General features: G+C 34.9%; 2 non-coding genes across 2 annotated transcripts; both read right to left on the bottom strand.

Annotated features, from left to right (window-relative positions):
- Positions 1-1,570: 1,570 nt before the first annotated feature.
- Positions 1,571-1,642, bottom strand: TRNAM-CAU (transfer RNA methionine (anticodon CAU)). Its single transcript has one exon. It is a non-coding gene; the product is annotated as a tRNA-Met (tRNA).
- Positions 1,643-8,034: 6,392 nt separating this feature from the next.
- On the bottom strand, positions 8,035-8,106 carry TRNAM-CAU (transfer RNA methionine (anticodon CAU)). The gene has a single exon. It is a non-coding gene; the product is annotated as a tRNA-Met (tRNA).
- Positions 8,107-20,551: the final 12,445 nt, after the last annotated feature.

The following is a 20,551-nucleotide window of genomic DNA, read 5'->3' as shown; positions in this document are numbered from 1 at the left end:
GAAGTCAATTAAAGAGTCAGTAACCTCAAAGACAGACAATTATTTAATTGAATAAGGTCGCCAGTCAAGGAAAAATTTTGACAAAAGAAAGAATATGTAGTTAGAGAGGAGATTACATGAAATCGCCCCCTTTGGACACTGTCAATTTACTCCTTGCTTCACATAAGGTTTAACACAACGGGATTATATCATGCAATTTAATACTGGTAAAGGCTGTTCTCTTCCGGAACAAGTGGTATCGAACACAAGGCTGCCTGAATGCTGAAATTATTTACTTAAACTTCCTAATTCCTGATTACTGCATGGTAATAGTTGAGTGTCGCTAAGCATAATGTTAATTATTCTTATTTCAGACTTCATAAAAAAGTAAACTGTTTACACTGGGTTTATCGTAGATGGGTGGGAAACACAGAAATGGAATCGTGACAGAGATACAGCGAATCGACGAACTTGTAACAGACGATCAGAAGTCTTGAAACGGGCTGTCATCTCCAGCCTTTCTGTATCACCGAAAACAGTAAGGGGCAAATACAAAGAATTTTAGTTATACACAACGTGTGTCTCGCACGCTCGCGAATCTCTCTCGACCAGTCGGGGGCAAAACGGGGCGGCTGCATTGGAGGTCTTCGTCCATCGCCCCAGGCAGTCTGAAAATCGACAGAGACATCGCCGAATGCATGGGACAAAGTAGAAGAAAGCTAAGACCACCTTTTACTAGAGGTTACTGGGTGAAAACCTTTCTGTGGGTTAGGGTCCCTAATGCTACCGTACTTCGCTGAAGACGTTACTTTTTTGAAATACCTAGTCTACTCAGTAGCATGGACAGAGACTTCTTCTTTGATCTTAGTTCGCGTTATTTTTCTACAAATAAAATGTACAGAGGGCGTGCACTGACAGAATATTTATAAATACACACACACACACACACACACACACACACACACATATATATATATATATATATATATATATATATATATATATATATATATATATATATATATATATATATATATATATATATATATATATATATATATATAAGTATAATAAATAATTTAGAGGAGCAAAATCCCATTAAACCTACACTACCATGTATTATAAGAACGTCATGAAAATGGTACAGTTTTTCAGGGTAAGATGGATTAAATTATGATAATGTACACATATATACAGTAATGTTATTGTGTGTGCCTTGCACTTTGCGATCTGAACACTTCTGTCAGCAGAAACACAAACTGAATCTTTTAAAAATACATACTTATCTGTATGCATTCCGGTACAAAGTTACCTACCTATGATAACATAATAAGCAAGCAACCATGCTTTTTGTGTTCAGACATGATGATGATCTTGAATGTGACTGAATTTATAAAGTATTCATCCAATACTGATATTAACACACTGGTTAAAGCATGTTTACATACTGCCAATTTCTATTGCACCCTACAGAAAGGACTTAATTTTTTGTTCATTCTCACTTCAAGACAAGGCAATAAAAAAAAAATGCGTCAGCCGTCATAGCTGAAATTCCCTCTTGCATCAATCAATTTCGTCACAAAAGTCATCGTAGCAGAGCGTGGTTTCGATCCACGGACCTCTGGGTTATGGGCCCAGCACGCTTCCACTGCGCCACTCTGCTCCATATTATCTAGTTTTCTCATTAGTGAAAAAAAAAATATAAAGACTTTACTGATGCCATGTTGTGTGCGCTAGCTCACACATACACACTCACAAACACACACACACACACACTTCCGAATTTTTAATTTTTGTATGCTCGGTCCCCTAACCTTTTTCAGTTTTTTTCCACCTGACCAATCATAGGTTTTTTGATACATCTGCATATCTCCACATATCTCACTCTTTCTTCATATGCCATATATCCTACAGAAACAATTCTCTTCAACAGCTCCAACCATTTTCATTATATTGACATTCAACCTTCATACTTTTTCGTAGAGGAAAGTTGGTTCAACAGTTTTTCTATTCATCCCACCTTGGCTTTAATAGATAATCGAAGTCGTTTCCAAACGATCTGCACATGACCCGATGCCTTCCTTGCTGTTGCGTGGCAATTGATCTCTCATCCTACTATCTTTTTTTTATATAATTTTCTCAAATACCTAACCAAACCAGCGGCTTCCATTTTTCCACCATTCATCCAAATATTCATTGTTCCATCTTCCTGATATCCATTAACTTTCATGACTTTACTCGTGCTGATAACCTCACATTTACTCTCTCCATTCTTTTAGTTGCAGACTTGATGTGTGTGTGAGTGTGTATTTATATGTAGTATAGGTAAGTAGACTTTTATATATATATATATATATATTATATATATATATATATATATATATATATATATATATATATATATATATATATATATATATATATACAATATATATATATATATATATATATATATATATATATATATATATATATATATATATATATATATATATATATATATATATATATATATATTATATGTTTCAACGTTTGCACATTCGGAGATTACTAACACTTTGGAGCTTATCGGACCTTAAACAAGTTTCTTAATAAGGATCTTATCAATGACAGCGCTGTGTACAAAGGGATGGAAGCAAACCACCGCTGCCTATTTTCTCTTTCGAGAATGTCATTGAAATGCTTTTTAAGTGGACTCCTCTTGATGTATAAGTGCTACTTGCATTTGCTTATCGTTAGTTTACATTTGTGTGTATATTCTTGTATGAGAGATAAAAAGAGCTGGGGAAAAAATATATATATCATTTTACAGATTTTTGAGTGTACAAGAGGCAAGGAGCGTACGTTGGTTGGTTTTGAGTGTGTGTCTGTGTGTGTGTGTGTATGTGTGTGTTTTATGTATTAGAGAGAGAGAGAGAGAGAGAGAGAGAGAGAGAGAGAGAGAGAATTTACTTGTATTTATGAAGTGATGAGCGAGAGAGTTGTTTCGACAGGAAAACAAAATAATGTGGTAGATGAGGCGAAGTTGGTGTTCTCAAGGTTGGCAGAATGTCTGAAATGGTTGAGTTGAGTTTGGTATTTCAATTAGGCAAGATATTCCAGGAGAAAGTCATTATCAACACTCAACATTAGAATGGTGAAATTCATTGGATTCGTTCATATTATTAATTATTTTCTTTTTTAAATCCCACAGAAGACATCCATGTTTCCCTGATTATCTTAATAAAACAGATCTGACTGAACTATTTTCTAGGTTACAACAATCTTTAAAAGAACCACTCTTAATATATTGACATCAAACAAAATGTGATTATTATTTCATTAACCTGCTAATGCCTATTCATAATTATGTTACGCAAGTCCTTGGGGCACTATGTCTAAAACAGCAAATTACGTAGCTTTATGTGTACATTCTGATCTCCGCTTTTGGAGAAATTTCCAAATCGAAAGTGAAGCTTTTTGCGCCTTTCACTGGTGGTCGCGCCTGCTAATGAGCTGAACAGAATATCGGATATTGTTGCGGGACAGACTTACAGTAGAAAGGTTTCCGAAAACGTGGCAGGTGTCTTAGTCGACTAAAGCCTAATTCTCGGGATTTCCGATATGATTTTAAATTTATTTTTGTATAGGGCATTGTACGGTATAGCATGGAGACGTTTACTAACTCTCATGGAGAGTTCTCGGGAGGTATCTGGTTAGGCTAGATTGCTTTTAGTAATATTAATTTCATATTTATTAAAGATAAATGAGCGATGTCAGGCAGGGCAGCCGATCGAGGCCCGCCTACCCCATAATCAAGTCCTTCAAGAAGGCATCGTGCCACCCTTATAAAATGGGGAAAAAGCACGTTAAAACGAAAGAAGAAGAACGAATCTTTTCATATGTAAGGCTGTTAAACAGACAGATTATACAGATAAACTATGCTCAAGAGCAAGGCTTTTTAATGACCATCTGCGTTGAATCACGTCAGTTACTAAAATACTTGACAACAACGCCTCAACACAGAAATAAGTAAACTGGCCAGTGGAATGAAAGGATGAAAAGGTTAAATGTAACCAAACTGGGGATACAGTTCGACTTAGCTGATTATTTTTAGGATGTGAGAAGTTCCTGGTCTCTTGTTGCAGGGAAAGAAACTAGATCATGCCTGTGGGGATATAGTAAGCGTATTTTGATTTCGCTGAAGACGGTTTTGTTTTCTTTAGAGGTTTATTTTTGCATCGTCGAGCAATAGCATAATTTTCTGAAAACATCTTGTTTCCCTAAGTACATTTATTCCATGCGTTGGACTTCTTGACCCAGTAAGCTCCCAAGCATACCAGAACTTCCTGGTAAATCCTAGCAGCCTGGAAGTAAAACTGGAAGCAATATCAGAGCGAATTTGAAAGTGGAATCTTAGTTTTCATAACATTTGTGATGTTTCAGTTGCGAGAAGTTGATGCCATGCACTGTCCGCTTGTTTCCATATTTTTTTTACTTCTTAACAACAGTGGCATTTATGTCAGTTTTCGTCCCGACAATGTAATTTTACTGTACGTAAAGTTTGTACGGTTATTCATTTGTGAATGTCCATGGTGCTGGAGTTTAGATTCTATAATACCAAAACAAACTAATGTTTTCTTTTTCTCTAGTTCAGCCATTTAGTGTAATTTTACTCATTTAATCATACAGCTCCAATTTATTCATCAAGTTTTGTTAACTTTTCCTTTTGTTTTTAGAGAGCTGCCGAAGCGAAAAACTCCAATGTTATTTTCTCTTATGTTTTGTTCAATAAGGCCTCTAACGTTATAGCGGTTGCATTGTTGTCATTTTTGTATCCTGCAGATAAAACTTTTATAGAATCAATTCTGTATATTTCAAGAATCCGAGTTTGATATGTAAAAGTTAACTTCGATGTTTACCATATAAAGCTTAGCTTTTGAAGATAGTCCTGCATGACGAAAAAGGTAATGTGATTTTTTAAAAATTAATGGAGTGTGGATTAAAAAGTATAGATGTTACAGTAGTGAATATCATTACATGCATAATGTAACTATAAATGACCATGGAAGACTTTAGAAGGGCTGGATAACTGCAGTGGAAGAGCACCTGGAACAGAGTGACATTATTGATAGTTTTCAACATTGCAAGGCAGATAATAAATGAATCATTCAGTTTTAATAGAGGGGTTCGTTGTACTGCTGATGGACCTTCTATGGAGGTTTTAAAACGACTAAAGTTGAGGAAGTTTCTGCATAGGGGATTCAACCACGATTCAGTCAAAAAGCATGAATGAGGCGGTCGTGTTTCACTGAAACCACCAACTTTAATTGCCGAAGCGAGAGTGAACCTCCTGAAGCAGAGAAAACTTCCTTAACTTTAGCCTCCACAAATACCGACACCACTCCTTAGACACACAATGCTCCATTTTACCATATTCTGCTTGCACTCTCTCGCTTTCCTATTCTGAGCCTTTCCGTCTCATAAGCTCTTTCACACTATCTAGAAAAAGTAAAAAATTAAAATTTTAGTAAACACTATCTTGGTCTCTCTCTCTCTCTCTCTCTCTCTCTCTCTCTCTCTCTCTCTCTCTCTCTCTCTCTCTCTCTCTCCTCACAAGGCTTCAGAATTTTTGCCTTCAATACTAGCGCATTGCCACGTCTGGACTGTTATGCACAGGCAGACTCGCACATATACATAAATGCGTATATAAGATCTTTCCCGGATAGTGACCTTCAAGTAGTCCAATCTTAGATAATGACCCCCAAGAAATATCAGTCCTAAATAACGACCCCGAGACTTGTTGGGGTCACTTATCTGAGAGGAAAGATCCGGTGGGATCTTTCCAGGGTAGTGACCCCTGCAGTCCAATCTTAGATAATGACCCCAAGAAATATCGGTCTAGATAACATTTAAGCGCCTGCTGGGTCACTATCCAGGAAAGATCCATATATATATATAGATATATATATATATATATATATATATATATATATATATATATATATATATATATAAAAGACAAAACCACGAAGGAAAAAGAGAAACACTGGAGGTGGTGCTGCCAGGTCTTTTGACTGTCGGTCTTTTACTTATGGTGAGACTGAAAGAAATATAAAAATAAGTTTACAAAGAAAGCTCCATATAAATGACAGATGGGTTAAATGGAAAAAATATGTGCCTGAATCCAGCACAATTGAAGAATTAGTAGAACTTTGCCAAAACAGGGTTAAATATTTAGAGAGGTTTCAAAAGATCAGACCAACCGTTCAGAAGCAGGACAGGGACAATTAAAAGATTATACAAGGAGGTGACTGACGACCAAAAAATTTTAGTACTACAAAATAATTTCTTTTTTTTTTTTGTGAAACAATTAAAATTTTGCAAGATGAATACTTTACACAAAAAATATATTAAACATGAATACAGAGAAAATGTGTATATCTAAAGGTAACTAATTTGTAGTTAAGTCAGTGATTTTATCTTTTACGTCATTCTTGAACATTTTTCTAATACAGGGTCCCAATAATACATGCCAGGCTAGGTTAAATTACAGCTGAAGTAAGCTGTATGATAGTGGACTCCAAAAGATTTCTTGAAGAGAAATCTTTCAACCTTTAATCACTGAACTTTCAGTCTAATTTATCCTGTGAGAGATTTTACTAAATGAATGAATATAGAATTGGATGTTTGTCCCAGCTTTGACTGAATACTTTGTTGCTTAATACGTACATCCAAATCTTTGCTAGATTGGCCAATATAAAAAGAGGGGCAGTCCAAACATGAAATACATATATTATGTTGTTTTCTTTAGGGCTATTTTTTTATTAACATTCCTTTTAGTGTGTTATTATAGGAAAAAATAGGGTTGATATTAAAAGATAACAATGATTTTATGGTTTCAAAACCACTAAAATAAGGCAAGCTAAGAATGTTCTTAGGGGTTTCTTTCTCCGTTTTACTTTCACTATAAAACTTTTTGTGGGCGTTTTTATAACAAATATCTAGTATATGTGAAGTATAACATAAATTTGTCCCTATTTTTCTTATGTATTAAATTTCTTGACCATTACTTTTGAAAGGTTGATCATAATCCTTTGTAAAACCTCCTAAATATTTGACCCTGTTTTGGCAGTTCTACTAACTCATCAATTGTATTGGACTCCAGGTACATGTTTTTTCCTTTGTAATCCCCATCTGTCATTTATATGAGCTTTCTTTGTAAACTTACCTTTATATTTCTTCAGTCTGCTAGTAAGGCCATTGGTCAGGCCTCTGCAGCACTCCAGTGTTCCTAAATGATTTTGTCTTTATTTATATTCATCACGTTCCATATTTTCGTGATTTAGTTATACACACATACACACACACACATATATAAATATATATATATAATATATATATATATATATATATATATATATATATATATATATATATATATATATATATATATATCCCTTATACATATATATATGTGTATATATATATAAGTTATATATATATATATATATATATATATATATATATATATATATATATATATATATATTTGCTATATACTATATATATATATATATATATATTGTGTGTGTGAGTCCTTCTGAAAGAACACACATAACTGAATTGCATAAGGACTGATACTGACAAAATTGTTTGTTTGGTCCTGTGCAATTTTGCCCTCCACTAAGAGACTGGTGCTGTTGATTGTGTTCGAATTAATGGTAAAGGGTAGAGCCACATAGTACTGACTTCTTTTGCAGAAGCCCCAGTAATTTTCATTGGGACCTGTTTGGAAAGTCATAGGCATTGAGTGAGTTTTACCTGGTCGGCTTTCTTGGGGACTAGTTCGTATTTAACGGTAGCCAATTGCCTTGTAAAATAAATTCTTAGCTCTGTCAGATAGATGTGCTTCGTACAATAGTTGAATTTCATTTTTGTAAATAATCATTATTTATTTTGCCCGGTGAAATGAGTTAAGAACAATGAGCTAGAAGTGGCGTGGAGAACAGAAAACCTACTTTTTAGTGACAACCGGAATCTTTCTGTTCCAGAGTTACTTTTCAAAAGGCATCATAGCAGAGCGTGGTTTCGATCCACGGACCTCTGGGTTATGGGCCCAGCACGCTTCCACTGCGCCACTCTGCTGCTTATTTATCTACCAAAGATGCTTTTGGGATGTAAATTATAATAAATCTCATTTAAAATACGCTAATTAATGAGCTGATTTTCTGGTCGACTGATATTTTCAGCTCCATATATCCCATTATAAAACTGGTCTGTCAAATGTCGCATGTGTGTGTGTGGCAAATTTTAAATACATGGCTTTTAGAATAATTTCATGTATATACATTCTCTCTCCGTCTCTCTCTTTTTCTGTGCATGTATACACGCGCGTGTGTTCATATGTATGTATATATATAAATATATATATATACACATATTCACACATAAATTTGTAAATATATTTACATAATAAATGTATGTATTACACAGTATATATATATATATATATATATATATATATATATATATATATATATATATATAAGTGCATTTATTTCAGTTCATTGGATGGCAACTTTCCTACAATAAACAAGGGAAATCAAGATGCAGGGGTTATAGGGCTGAAGCAACTTCATTTCCTCCATACTATAAGCTTAGAAACGGAAGCGTAACTCTTTCTGAGGGAAAGGTGGGTGAAAGCTATATTGGATAAATACATGCTTATGTGCATGTAAAAAGGTAGCAGGTATTCGTTAACCGTGAATCACTATGCATCTGACTCCCAAACCTCAAAAAAGAGAAAAATCACAAGAAAAAATAAAACAACCAAACTGCGCGTTACATTTCATACCCTATAAACTCGCAGCTGCATTAGGCGCCAAATAATTGAGCCGATGCAGCGCGCTGCATCGGAAATCGGAAGAAAAAAAGTCAATAAAAAGCCGAGTTGTTTGTAGTAATCTGGGAGATTCGAGCAACCAATGGAAGAGTAAGATTCTCGTTTCCTTGCTAACAAGATTGACTCTGATATTGAATAGAAATTGAATTCCCCTCAAGAGAAGGTCGACTGAGCTGGGATGAGTCGATTGGGAGAAAAGGGGAGGCCAATAGAAAGAGTGAAATTATACACCAAAAGGAAAAATACATTGGGGGAGATTCAGGTAGGACCAGCCAAGGCTTACGGACGGGATAAAGGGTTCGTGCACGAGGGAACGAAAGCTGGAAGGGTGAGAGAGAGAGAGAGAGAGAGAGAGAGAGAGAGAGAGAGAGAGAGATTCCACAGTAAGGTCACATTCAATCAACCAGCTTTCTTCTTTACCCGAGAGAAAGAGAGAGAGAGTGAGATTCCACAATAAGATCACAATCAATCCACCTGTGATCTTTTTATGCAGACACTTTTTTCTTTCTCTGTACAATACCTAGCCGAAAGGATATCGCCGTCTTCATCACTTTGATGACTGGGACATCAAACCACTTTTCTTCCACAGTCTAATGCAGTCTCCTGCCATGGGAATACACAAGTCCAATCACTCAGCCGGAGCATTATTATACCAGCGACTGTCAAAGCTTGTGTGCTGTGCTGTACAGGATTCTTGACGTTGGTCGGTCAACAGATGGATGCGGTTCGACATGCGAGAAATCCCTTTATTTGCAGACCTCCACTGCGGACTGGAGATACAAGGCGTGGTTCTCTCTTTGTAAATTCATTTGCAAATATCTCTGTGGAAGATCTTGTTTATATTTTTGATGGCATTTCCTGTCGATTCTTTTGACAGGGCTCTTTCTGAAATGGGTTTTTACGCGTTGAAGAAATAACAGCGATAAGAAAAAAAATAGATGTTGATTTCTGATATCATCCATCATATGACTTTTTCCCGATTATATTATCAGTACCGGATAGTACTGTCGTTATCAGTATTATTACTATTGTCAATGCTGCTGTTGTTTGTTTTCATGATAACACCAATTAAAAAAAACTAGCGCTTTTAACTACAAAAATACACCATTAAATTTCCATTAATATCAAACCAAGACGAAACAATTTCGATAAAAAAAAGTCTACCTCTCGAAGACGGCTTATGCTCTATTCGTAATTATCAATCAAAGGATAAAATAATGACGCTGATCTTCCGTTCCATTTGAGATCTGACGTTCCCATTAGGCGGCAGGGTTTTAGGATGCGCAGAAGTCGCTAAAAATTCACTTTAAACTAAAAGGCAGCGTCTGATATTCTTTCGTGAGTTTCTGTTATGATTCCATGTTTCTCACAGATTTCGTTTAATTGAGATTATCCTTTACTTTTAAATAACAATGTTTTGTATGTCAAGAATGAAATTCTAATCTCTGTAATAATAATAATAATAATAATAATAATAATAATAATAATAATAATAATAATAGCATTATTGTATGCATGTATATCAGGTCCACAATAATATTCAGTGGTGAATTATGTTGATTTTTTAAGAACGTTACAAAGCTTTCGAACCCTGTCCTGGGTTCATCTTCAGTCTAACTAAAATCATCAATGCAAAAAGTAAATATGTACACTCCAGTTTTAAGGATGGAACCAATGGCCTACCTCGACGATGTGTTTCTCTAACGGACGAGGCGACAAGCAGGACGGTCAACTATCCAACTAAGATTGCTTCTCCTCTACTTATAGTTCCTCGTTGGACGAATCGATATCGTTCTCGGCTAGCACTCTGCTGGGCCTGCGTTCGATTCTCCGGCCGGCCAATGAAGAATTAGAGAATTTATTTCTGGTGATAGAAATTATTTCTCGGTATAATATTGGTTCGATTCCCTAATAAGCTGTCAGGTCCCGTTGCTAGGTAACCAATTGGTTCTTAGCCACGTAAAGTAAGTCTAATCATTCGGGCCAGCCTAGGAGAGCTGGTGTATCAGCTCAGTGGTCTGGTTAAACTAAGCTATACTTAACTTCTCCTCTACTTATATTTCGTGTGGCTATCCTTCTTGATCTCCTCAGTTGTTGCTGTTGTTCTTTATGTAATTCATCGTTAGCGGTGACATTCTCGGAATCTCGGAAGTTATATGGTGTCTGCTGGGTGATGTGATAGGTAACGGCAGCATCAGACGAAGGAATGACAGAGCCTGTGCTAACATTAAAACCTTTAATATATGTTTTGATCATATAGAAGTTAACTAGTGGGTCCTCGTTAACGAACGGCTGGTTCCCCTTAAATGATTCTCCTATATTATTATTATTATTATTATTATTATTATTATTATTATTATTATTATTATTATTATTATTATTATATCGAAAATTGACAAAATGCCAGGATTTTAATTCATGTGTGGTCATATCTAAAATATTTTATCTAGTTTTTTTACAGTCTCTGCTCTTTCAACATCAGTGCTCAGTTATTGTATTTTCAGCCGTGTAAAACACTGGAGATTAAGTATTTAAGGTTCTGTTTATGAAATATATATATATATATATATGTATATATATATATATATATATATATATATATATATGTATATATATAAATAAATAAATATATATATATATATATATATATATATATATATATATATATATTATATATATATATATATATATATATATATATATATATATATGAGTAAGATATAAACTGATTATATGTCCACGTTTCCAAATGGCCCGTTTAATGCCGAGATGACTATAAGTCATTTTCAATCACACAAATCCAAAGTAAGGAGCCTAAAAATATGTATATGATATACGCACTACAACGCTAATCAGGAAAGATTGACTGAACTGGGTAATGAACTGCCAGAAAGAGTGTGAAAGTTATAGCCTAATTCCTGCATGTTTTCCGTATTGCAGTCTATTATTCCCTGGCCAGAACAGATGCCTGATGGCCATTTACATAAAGAGGGGTTCACATCTGGCAATCAGTGACAGTAATCAAAAACCATTAGGTCTAATCCGCATGGCCAATAAGCTTCATATGGTTCCCGTACAAGTAGATGGGGAGACGGGCCGAAGGTATGGATGATTGACAAAGGGAGGTTAAGTGGGTTCCTGCACTATCCTCAAAGCGGAGGGAACTGCAGAATTTGGCTGTCACATTCACAGAGGAAGCCTGATGAAAAGATTTGTCAGTCTGTTCCCATGACAGACCATGACGCCTCTCTTAAATTACGTTTAATGAATTCCACTCACCCAATCACATAGAAAATTTTATAATGTGACCTGACCAGTTAAATCTTCCTGCCATAAATAACACTTTAGAACACATTTTCATCTAACTCTTACTTCTCGCTAAACAGAAAAACATGGTTGATCACATTGACATGTGAACAGACAAGATCCTAATGTGTTCCTACGGCTTTTAGATAGCAAATTATTAATGCAAATCAAACTTAGGTCATTGCAATTCACCTAAATTCTTCAGTTATACTTACTTTGCATAATTGGCAAAAAGTATTTACGTTTTATTTATTTATTCTAAACAAACAACATTGCAAAGAATATATTTAAGGTTTGCCAAAAGTCGTCGATTTATATAGAGTTAAATCCTCCTATTCTTGTGAGCCCGTTTTTTATCATTCCAAAAGGAAAATAAAAAAAATATACATTAAAAAGAAACATGACTAGTTCTAATTATAAATGTTAATATACATCTATTCTTTTACAGTATTTATAAGGTTCCTGAACATATTTATGTCTGGAAATCCTATTAGGCCAATCAAAATAGTTGCTCAACATTCTTTCGCCTTGTATTAGTATCCGCAGCATAAAAAGAGTAATGATCTAATTAGATCGTTAAGAACCTTATTAATGTTAATATTGATTCACGACTCAAGTTGATTATTTTTGAAGTAACCTCCTTACGTAAAAAACATTCGGCTAAAACCTGAGTCATGGCTTACCACGTTCGACTGATAATTATTGGAAGTGATTAAACTTGTGTATATGTGATTCGGTCTACTTCTAATAAACACTGATAGTATATATACAAAAATTTAGGTATGGCACTGGGATATCCACAACTATCTCAAGTAACTTATATATGGAATTCTTCGAAACCCAATTTCTTCCTAACATTTTATCTCCTAGTGCTCTTTGGTTCAGGAATGTGCAGGGCATATTATATATGTGGCCTTTGTCTAAAGATATTAGCGAATTTCATTCTCAACGAAACACTTGTATCATTTAAATTCAGTTCAGTGGCTGCCTTTCGTTATTTTTTGTACGTAATATCAATCGTAGTTTAAACCCTGACCAGGAATGAAAAAAAAATAAATTCTCTGATGGTATGGCGGATGCATTTATGCAACAATTATTTTATTGGTAATAATATAAAACTGTTCTTGTTCAGAAAACTAAAAAATGTTTCTTCGTAATTTCTTTTTTTAATCAGTAATCGATCAAAACTGTCTACTATTCATATATATATATATATATATATATATATATATATATATATGGTATATATATATATATGTGTGTGTGTGTGTGTGTGTGTGTGTTGTATGATATGTGTTAGATATGTACATATATATACATTATTATTATTATATATATATATATGTTATTATATATATATATATATATATATATATATATATATATATATATATACATACATACATACATATATATGATTTTACATCACTTATTAATACACAGCCGCTCAAATAAATATGTTAGTAAAAACACCACTTGAATGCTGTGAAATGATAAACCATGAAAATACGTACTCACGTGTCTTATGTACTCATCTCTTTAGTACAAAGCAAAATAAAAGCGACATGAAAAGAAGACCTTTAAAAGCTAAACTCTGCAGACATGGAATACACTAATGACAATACACGTTGTGGTAGAATTTATTACAAACCAAACACAACTAACATTCAAAACGATTGTAGCAAAACAAGCGGTATGCTAAAAGTTCATATTTTCCTTCCTTACAACATAGTGTGAAAGATAACAATCACTGAAAGGGCCAACAATGTGATTTAAAATTACTTAAATAAAATGTGCCATGAAAGCTGATTCACTGCTCTGTTTCTTTTAATAAGATTATTATGAAATGCAGGCACACATGAGCTTTTACAGTTTACGCAACGCTTTAAAATCATCTGTGCATACAGATTACTCAGCATTTGTCCTATTATATTCTGAGCAAAGGTGTCGTTTAATCCGGTAAGAGCCTTTTAGAGGTTTGACCTACATAATTCCTCCTAACCCATTACCTGGGATCATAGACGCTATTTCTGAAAAACAAAATTTAACGTATCTTCAAGGTATATTTGACCGACATTTGGTGAACATCACAGCTTAGTTTAACAAAGATCTATTGCACTTTGTGGAAACAATGGAAACCATGAAAGTATTCCAAGAAGCTTTTCGAGGAACAATTTTCTATCTTTTGCAAACACTTGCAGTAAGTACCGTAGTAAGAGGAAAGCCTCTTTATTCATACATCCGACTACTCGTGCAAGTAAATGACAGGCAGACTTTCAAATGAATGTATGTTTAGTGCATTCACAATAATCCAGCTCACTCGTTGAGTGACTCTAGCTGGAGGACCGTGAATCATTGGGTTTTCCCTGAAAGAAAAAGGGTAATCTCCTTCTTCATATTCATGTACCGTATGATCCTGAACGTCAGCCTCAAAAATTACGTAACCCTTTTTTGGTAATTTTTTACCTCCTCCCCCCTTTTCACGCCTCATAACACATGTCCAGACCTCTTCCCTCCTAGAAGTTTATGTAACATCAGCTAGTATCCCCGAATTAGTATTATTCTATGTCATGTAATATATATAGTACAAAAATGTTGAAGAAACAAACAAGGTTGAGTTATGATATTTTAAACATATAATTATAAAAAAAAAAATTAAATAAATACCATTACTCAATATTACTAAAATACAATAATCGTCTATTGCAGAATCTTTACTATCTCTCTTTTGTCCTTCTGCGTTGAATTTTTTCAGAAGAAACAGAGGAAAAAAATCTGAAAATGTTATGTAATTTATGGCTGCACCCCTTCCCCCCACTGTCACCCTCACAACACTTCACCATACCCTCCCCACCATATGAGCAAGTTGTTTTGGAAAGGCCCCCTAAGGAAATATTTCAACTTTTTATACCTAATGAGATTTCGTTGAATTTATTTCCATATAAGAAAGTAACTAAGATATTCAGTACTTTGTACTTGGTTTTCATAAAACTAAGTCGGAATGCGAGGCATATGTATTTTTTATGATCTAACTATTTTCATCCTACATTTGTTTTGAACTTATATAAATTATGCACGTTTTCTTTAAAAAGAATTCGGGGCGTGCAGATGTACGACATTTGCTACTTATATTAGCAACTCTAAGGAAAACGACTTAGAATATAGTTTACAGTGATATAGTCAAAGGTTTATCTTGAAATAATATATATATATATATATATATATATAGTATATATATATATATATATATATATATATATATATATATATATATATATACACACAAAAGATAGCTGCCTCTATGCGACATTTCTCCTTTGTTCAACAATAGTACACCGTACACACATATATTCGATTTAAAAATAATGACACAAGTCTACAGGAAATGTCACGCTTTTCTGCCTAAATAACTGAAAGCTTCCACACTTTGCAATGTCGTTAGTTTTCACTTCATTTACGACAATGATCACATCTCCATAATATGATTTTTTTCCTATACATATATATACACACACACACACACACACATTACACATTATATATATATATATATATATATATATATATATATATATATATATATATATATATATATATATATATATGTATATATACATATGTATATATACATATATATATATTATATATATATATATAGATATATATATATATATATATATATATATATATATATATATATATATATATTATATATATATTAGAGAGAGAGAGAGAGAGAGAGAGAGAGAGCAGACTGCTGAATGACCCTTCCCCATATATATAATTCACTATCCTTCATACACACCAAGTCACACATGCCTTCAATCACTTTCATCGTGTTCACCCAAACACTCTTATTTCCCCAATCTTCCCATCGTATCGCTTCTAGGCCTTCTCCCTTCCCCTAACCCCAACCCCCCATCCCTCCCCCTGCTGGTGAGAATGCACCAGAAAAGGGGGAGTCAGTCCCTTTTATTAAACAATATGTGATTTATTTCCTTCCTATATGAAAATTTTTCCCCCAGGCGGGTGCATACATGACTTTCGCCACTTGTTTGGGCCCCGCCAACCACAAACGGCCTTGGCTGAGGCGGGGAGAGAGAGAGAGAGAGAGAGAGAGAGAGAGAGAGAGAGAGAGAGAGAGGGGGGGGTCTATGTATGAAGGGAGGGAGAAGCCCCAGAGGAGGATGGTATGAAAGGAAGGTCCGATAACCTCGTAGGGGAGATAATAGAAAGAAGCGTATTCTCCCACATCTGGGAAAACGGGAGACGAGAAGGAGAGAGGAAGAGGCAAATGAAAACGAAATTATTGGCAATAATAAACCATATCATGCAAATGGTCAGTTAATAAGTAAGTGTACAGGGTGAACGCAGACGTAGTAAATACAAATAAATTCAACGGATGGTAAGAGAAGAGACGAGGCAGAGATGGCGACCTATGTTAAAAAAAAAAAAGAAGGGAGCGGGGAGAGAGAGAGAGAAGCAAAGAGAAAACCGAGGGAACATTGAAAACATGGAAACCCGGTTACTATAAGAAATTAAACAGAATCGGAGATTCTCGACTCTCTGGGGTAACTGTAAAAGAAGTTTAATGTGGAGTTCGAGTAAAGAGCATAGATCGAATGAGAGAGAGGGGTGGTAGCAATAAAGATTACCGAAAAGAAATTGAGTAAATAATTAACGAATATGACTTTTTAAATCTACTAGTGGGATTTAATAAAAGAAATGTGTGATTCCTTATAATGATAACAAACTAAATATATGTACATCATCTCGCCACAACAAAATTGAGAGATTTCTACATTTTTTGCCAGCGGGAAGGGACAAAATATTTATCGAGAAAAGAACACAAAAATAAGCAAAAGTAAAAATATTCTTTGAGTTCATTAACCTAGCTTTTTAAAAAATTAAAAGGGGGATTGTCGGTGCGTCACTCGACTTCTCTTTCGTAGCATTCCCAAAGAGCCTTTGCAACTCTGCTAACTCTGAGTGAGAAATAAGCCACTGTGACTTCCAATGCACTCATTCCACAGCCTGAGCACCCCAAAAAGACTGCAACGCTGATGGAAACACCGGATGCTGACGAATAAATTACAAGAGTAAGGTACGGGAACAAAGAAAGCTGCTTCATTGGGACAAAGCAAAAGGCAATGTGGGAATACACTCTTTCGCGTTAGATATGCTTTCATTTAATCAACGCGGGTAACGAAGTCTAATTGAGTAAGAGAGAGAGAGAGAGAGAGAGAGAGAGAGAGAGAGAGAGAGAGAGAGGGGGGGGGTTACACCAATTTCATTTTATGCGTATTCATTCTGCACCTTCCATGCACTCTGGTCGAACTTTTCTTTGATGAACAGGACGAGACGCGACAGGTATAGCGTATAAAAGGATGGTATAACTCATTTATAAACATGTAAACCAGTACATGACTGACTGTGACATGATGGTTCATTTGCGTCCAAGAAGTCACTGTTTACTCCTGCTGTTTGAACGCATGGCAGTCAGCCCGGAGTTTCTTTACTTTACAGAACCTTCAGGAAATTGAGAATGAAAATTTTGATCTTTCCTATTCATAGGCGAGGGTACATTAACAAAAGTGCATACTATGAGAAGGGCTAGAGTTCCATTTTCAAGAGAGGAGGATGCCTTAGGCCCGTTTCACAATGTCCCTCTATTAAACTAGAGGTAATTAGCTACCTGTAACCTTGTCGACTACAGAGGCTTGCAACCAAGATAGAGAATGTCAATGGGCAAAATACCTCACACTTACTAAAAATCGGAAGGATAAAACTTGGAGCTACCCTCGAGCTACACCTACGAGCATAAGTACATACATACATACATACATACATACATACACACACACACACACACACACACACACACATATATATATATATATATATATATATATATATATATATATATATATATATATATATATATATATATATATATATATATATATATAAGCCAATTACAGCCTTACTATGATTGAACCCCAGCAGAAGGTATGTTCTGATATGTATGGAGTTGCATTTTCATTCTGGCAAAGAGAGCGATAAACACCTAAAACATAAATGTAAAGACATCCAGTGACAATATAAAGATATTATGACAGTGGAAGTAGGATTTGCGCAAGCTTCAAATCCCTTCCACATCATTCCCTAAATATACAACGCCCTATTTAATTTTTTTTTTTTTTTGAAAACAAGGCTTTCGGAAGCCCTTCTTCTGGAGCGCCCTTCAGGTGCTTATCTGTCAGTTCCTTATTCTGGAGTACTTATGTGAGCAGGGTCCCATTTCATGAGTGCTTTTCGATTTCATTTTGAGAAAAATATCACATAGTCCAAGAGACATGAATAAAGTGCATTTTGCTGGATACTGAACTCACATTTTTAGACGTTCATTTCAAAACGTACATACATAATACATACATACACATATATATGTGTGCGTGTGTGTATGTGTGAATATGTAAAAACACACACAAGCTGTTTTTACATCAGGCTTGTGACAGCTTTCTGTCAGCATTTCACGTTTAGGAACATATATACTCCAGTTTGTCACAAGCTTACTGGCAAACTCCAAATATTCGGAATATATTTTCAGATACTGAGTAAAATTGACCAAAAAACAGACTTCCCCTTTTAGAACTCCTGTATCTGGAACATCATCACAGTTTCTGAAAAACCCCCATTTTCTCTCCGTTACTCCTTTTTCCCCCTTTTTAATGTCTTTTTTTCCCCTCCTTTGAGGACTCCGATGCTTTAGGGATATTTCCCTGCACGGGGGAAATTTATGGACGCGATTTAGGGAAAGTTTCAGACGGTTGTTGAAGAGGTTTTAGGCCGCAGTTAGATTTATACCGGTGATTAGCGGGATTTATGGATATGGCTAAGGGAATGTGTTGTGGTCTACCAGGACATTTAATGCTTACTTGCATTCTAGGTAAAACTTCTCAGTAAAAATTTGGAGGGCTTGATAAACTAACTATCTTCTCAAGCACAAGGCCTGTATATATAAAAAAAAAAACATCTACTGCCATTTGCGAGAATTTCCTGTTAAGAAGAAAGCGTAAACTAACCATAATATGTATAGGATCAAGTTATTTTATCAGCGTTGATTAGTATTTTCAGAATATATTTTATGTAAATTTATGTATTCACATAGAGCACACTATCTATCTATCTATCTATCTCTCTCTCTGTCTCTATTCTCTCTACCTTTATATATACATTTATATATATACATACATACATACATACATACATATATATATATATATATATATATATATATATATATATATATATATATATATATATATATATATATATATATATATATATATATTTTATATGCATTCCCGGAACGTACTTTAGATTTTCCCAATGAATTTGGGATGAAGATGCAAACCCCACACCCTACCACATAATGCTTCGTGGAGCTTATGTACCCAGCGTCGCTGGATTCCAACAACCAGAAAGCCAGCGTTATCGAGGAAGTATGTAGAGCAAATAATGCGACATTATAATCATAGCAGACTGAATATGAAGTAAACTAAGGCTGAGAAACACTGCGGTCGAATTCATCAGTTGTCTGGTGCTAAAAAAGAAGTATAGTAGGAAATGAATAAAAATAAAATTCGAAACTGAGCACAAAGACCTGTTCCTTCCCACCTCCCCCAAAAACAACTTTAATCTCCGGGGTAAACATTCCACAAAAAGGTAATTTACTTCCGCGCATACATAGCTACCTCAGCTCATCAGGGGGAGAAAAATATTAACGTGCTTGGGAGTGGAAGAGAGAAAGAGAGAGAGGGAGGGAGTGAGTGTGTGTGTGTTTGTGAGAGAGAGAGAGAGAGAGAGAGAGAGAGAGAGAGAGAGAGAGAGAGAGAGAGAGAAGCACGGGATGAAAATGCCCGAAGATTAATAGTTTAATCTTAAGGAGATGAAGGGGATGCTTTATGACATACCCATTACTTTATTCAATCTGCGATGGAGCGAAATAAAAAGGGGTCGGGGGGAGATAGGAGGGTTACTGCTTTAGTTTATTTATCATAAAATAGACCTTCATCCTATTAACTCTCCGTCAAGTGGGGGAGAAAATGCTATGACATGATTGCCTTTTCCAGGTGGGATCTGAATGATGGGGGAAAGGATATGGGGATTTATATGAGTTATGGCTCTTTCCATGAAAAGGTATTTCGTAGAATAAATAGATAAGTCAACGATTTAGGCTACTTGGAACAGTACACTATGACTTTATATCATAGTAGGCCCTATCCACGGAATGGCACGTTCATCATAGCATTTTTGTTGTAAGGGAAATGACTTCAAGAGAATACCGATTTATCACTTTAGCACTTAAATACTGAACAT

This window comes from Macrobrachium rosenbergii, chromosome 56 (assembly GCF_040412425.1).
Source record: "Macrobrachium rosenbergii isolate ZJJX-2024 chromosome 56, ASM4041242v1, whole genome shotgun sequence".
Classification (NCBI taxonomy): Eukaryota; Metazoa; Arthropoda; class Malacostraca; order Decapoda; family Palaemonidae; genus Macrobrachium; species Macrobrachium rosenbergii.
This window is presented reverse-complemented; position numbering and strand designations above follow the sequence as displayed.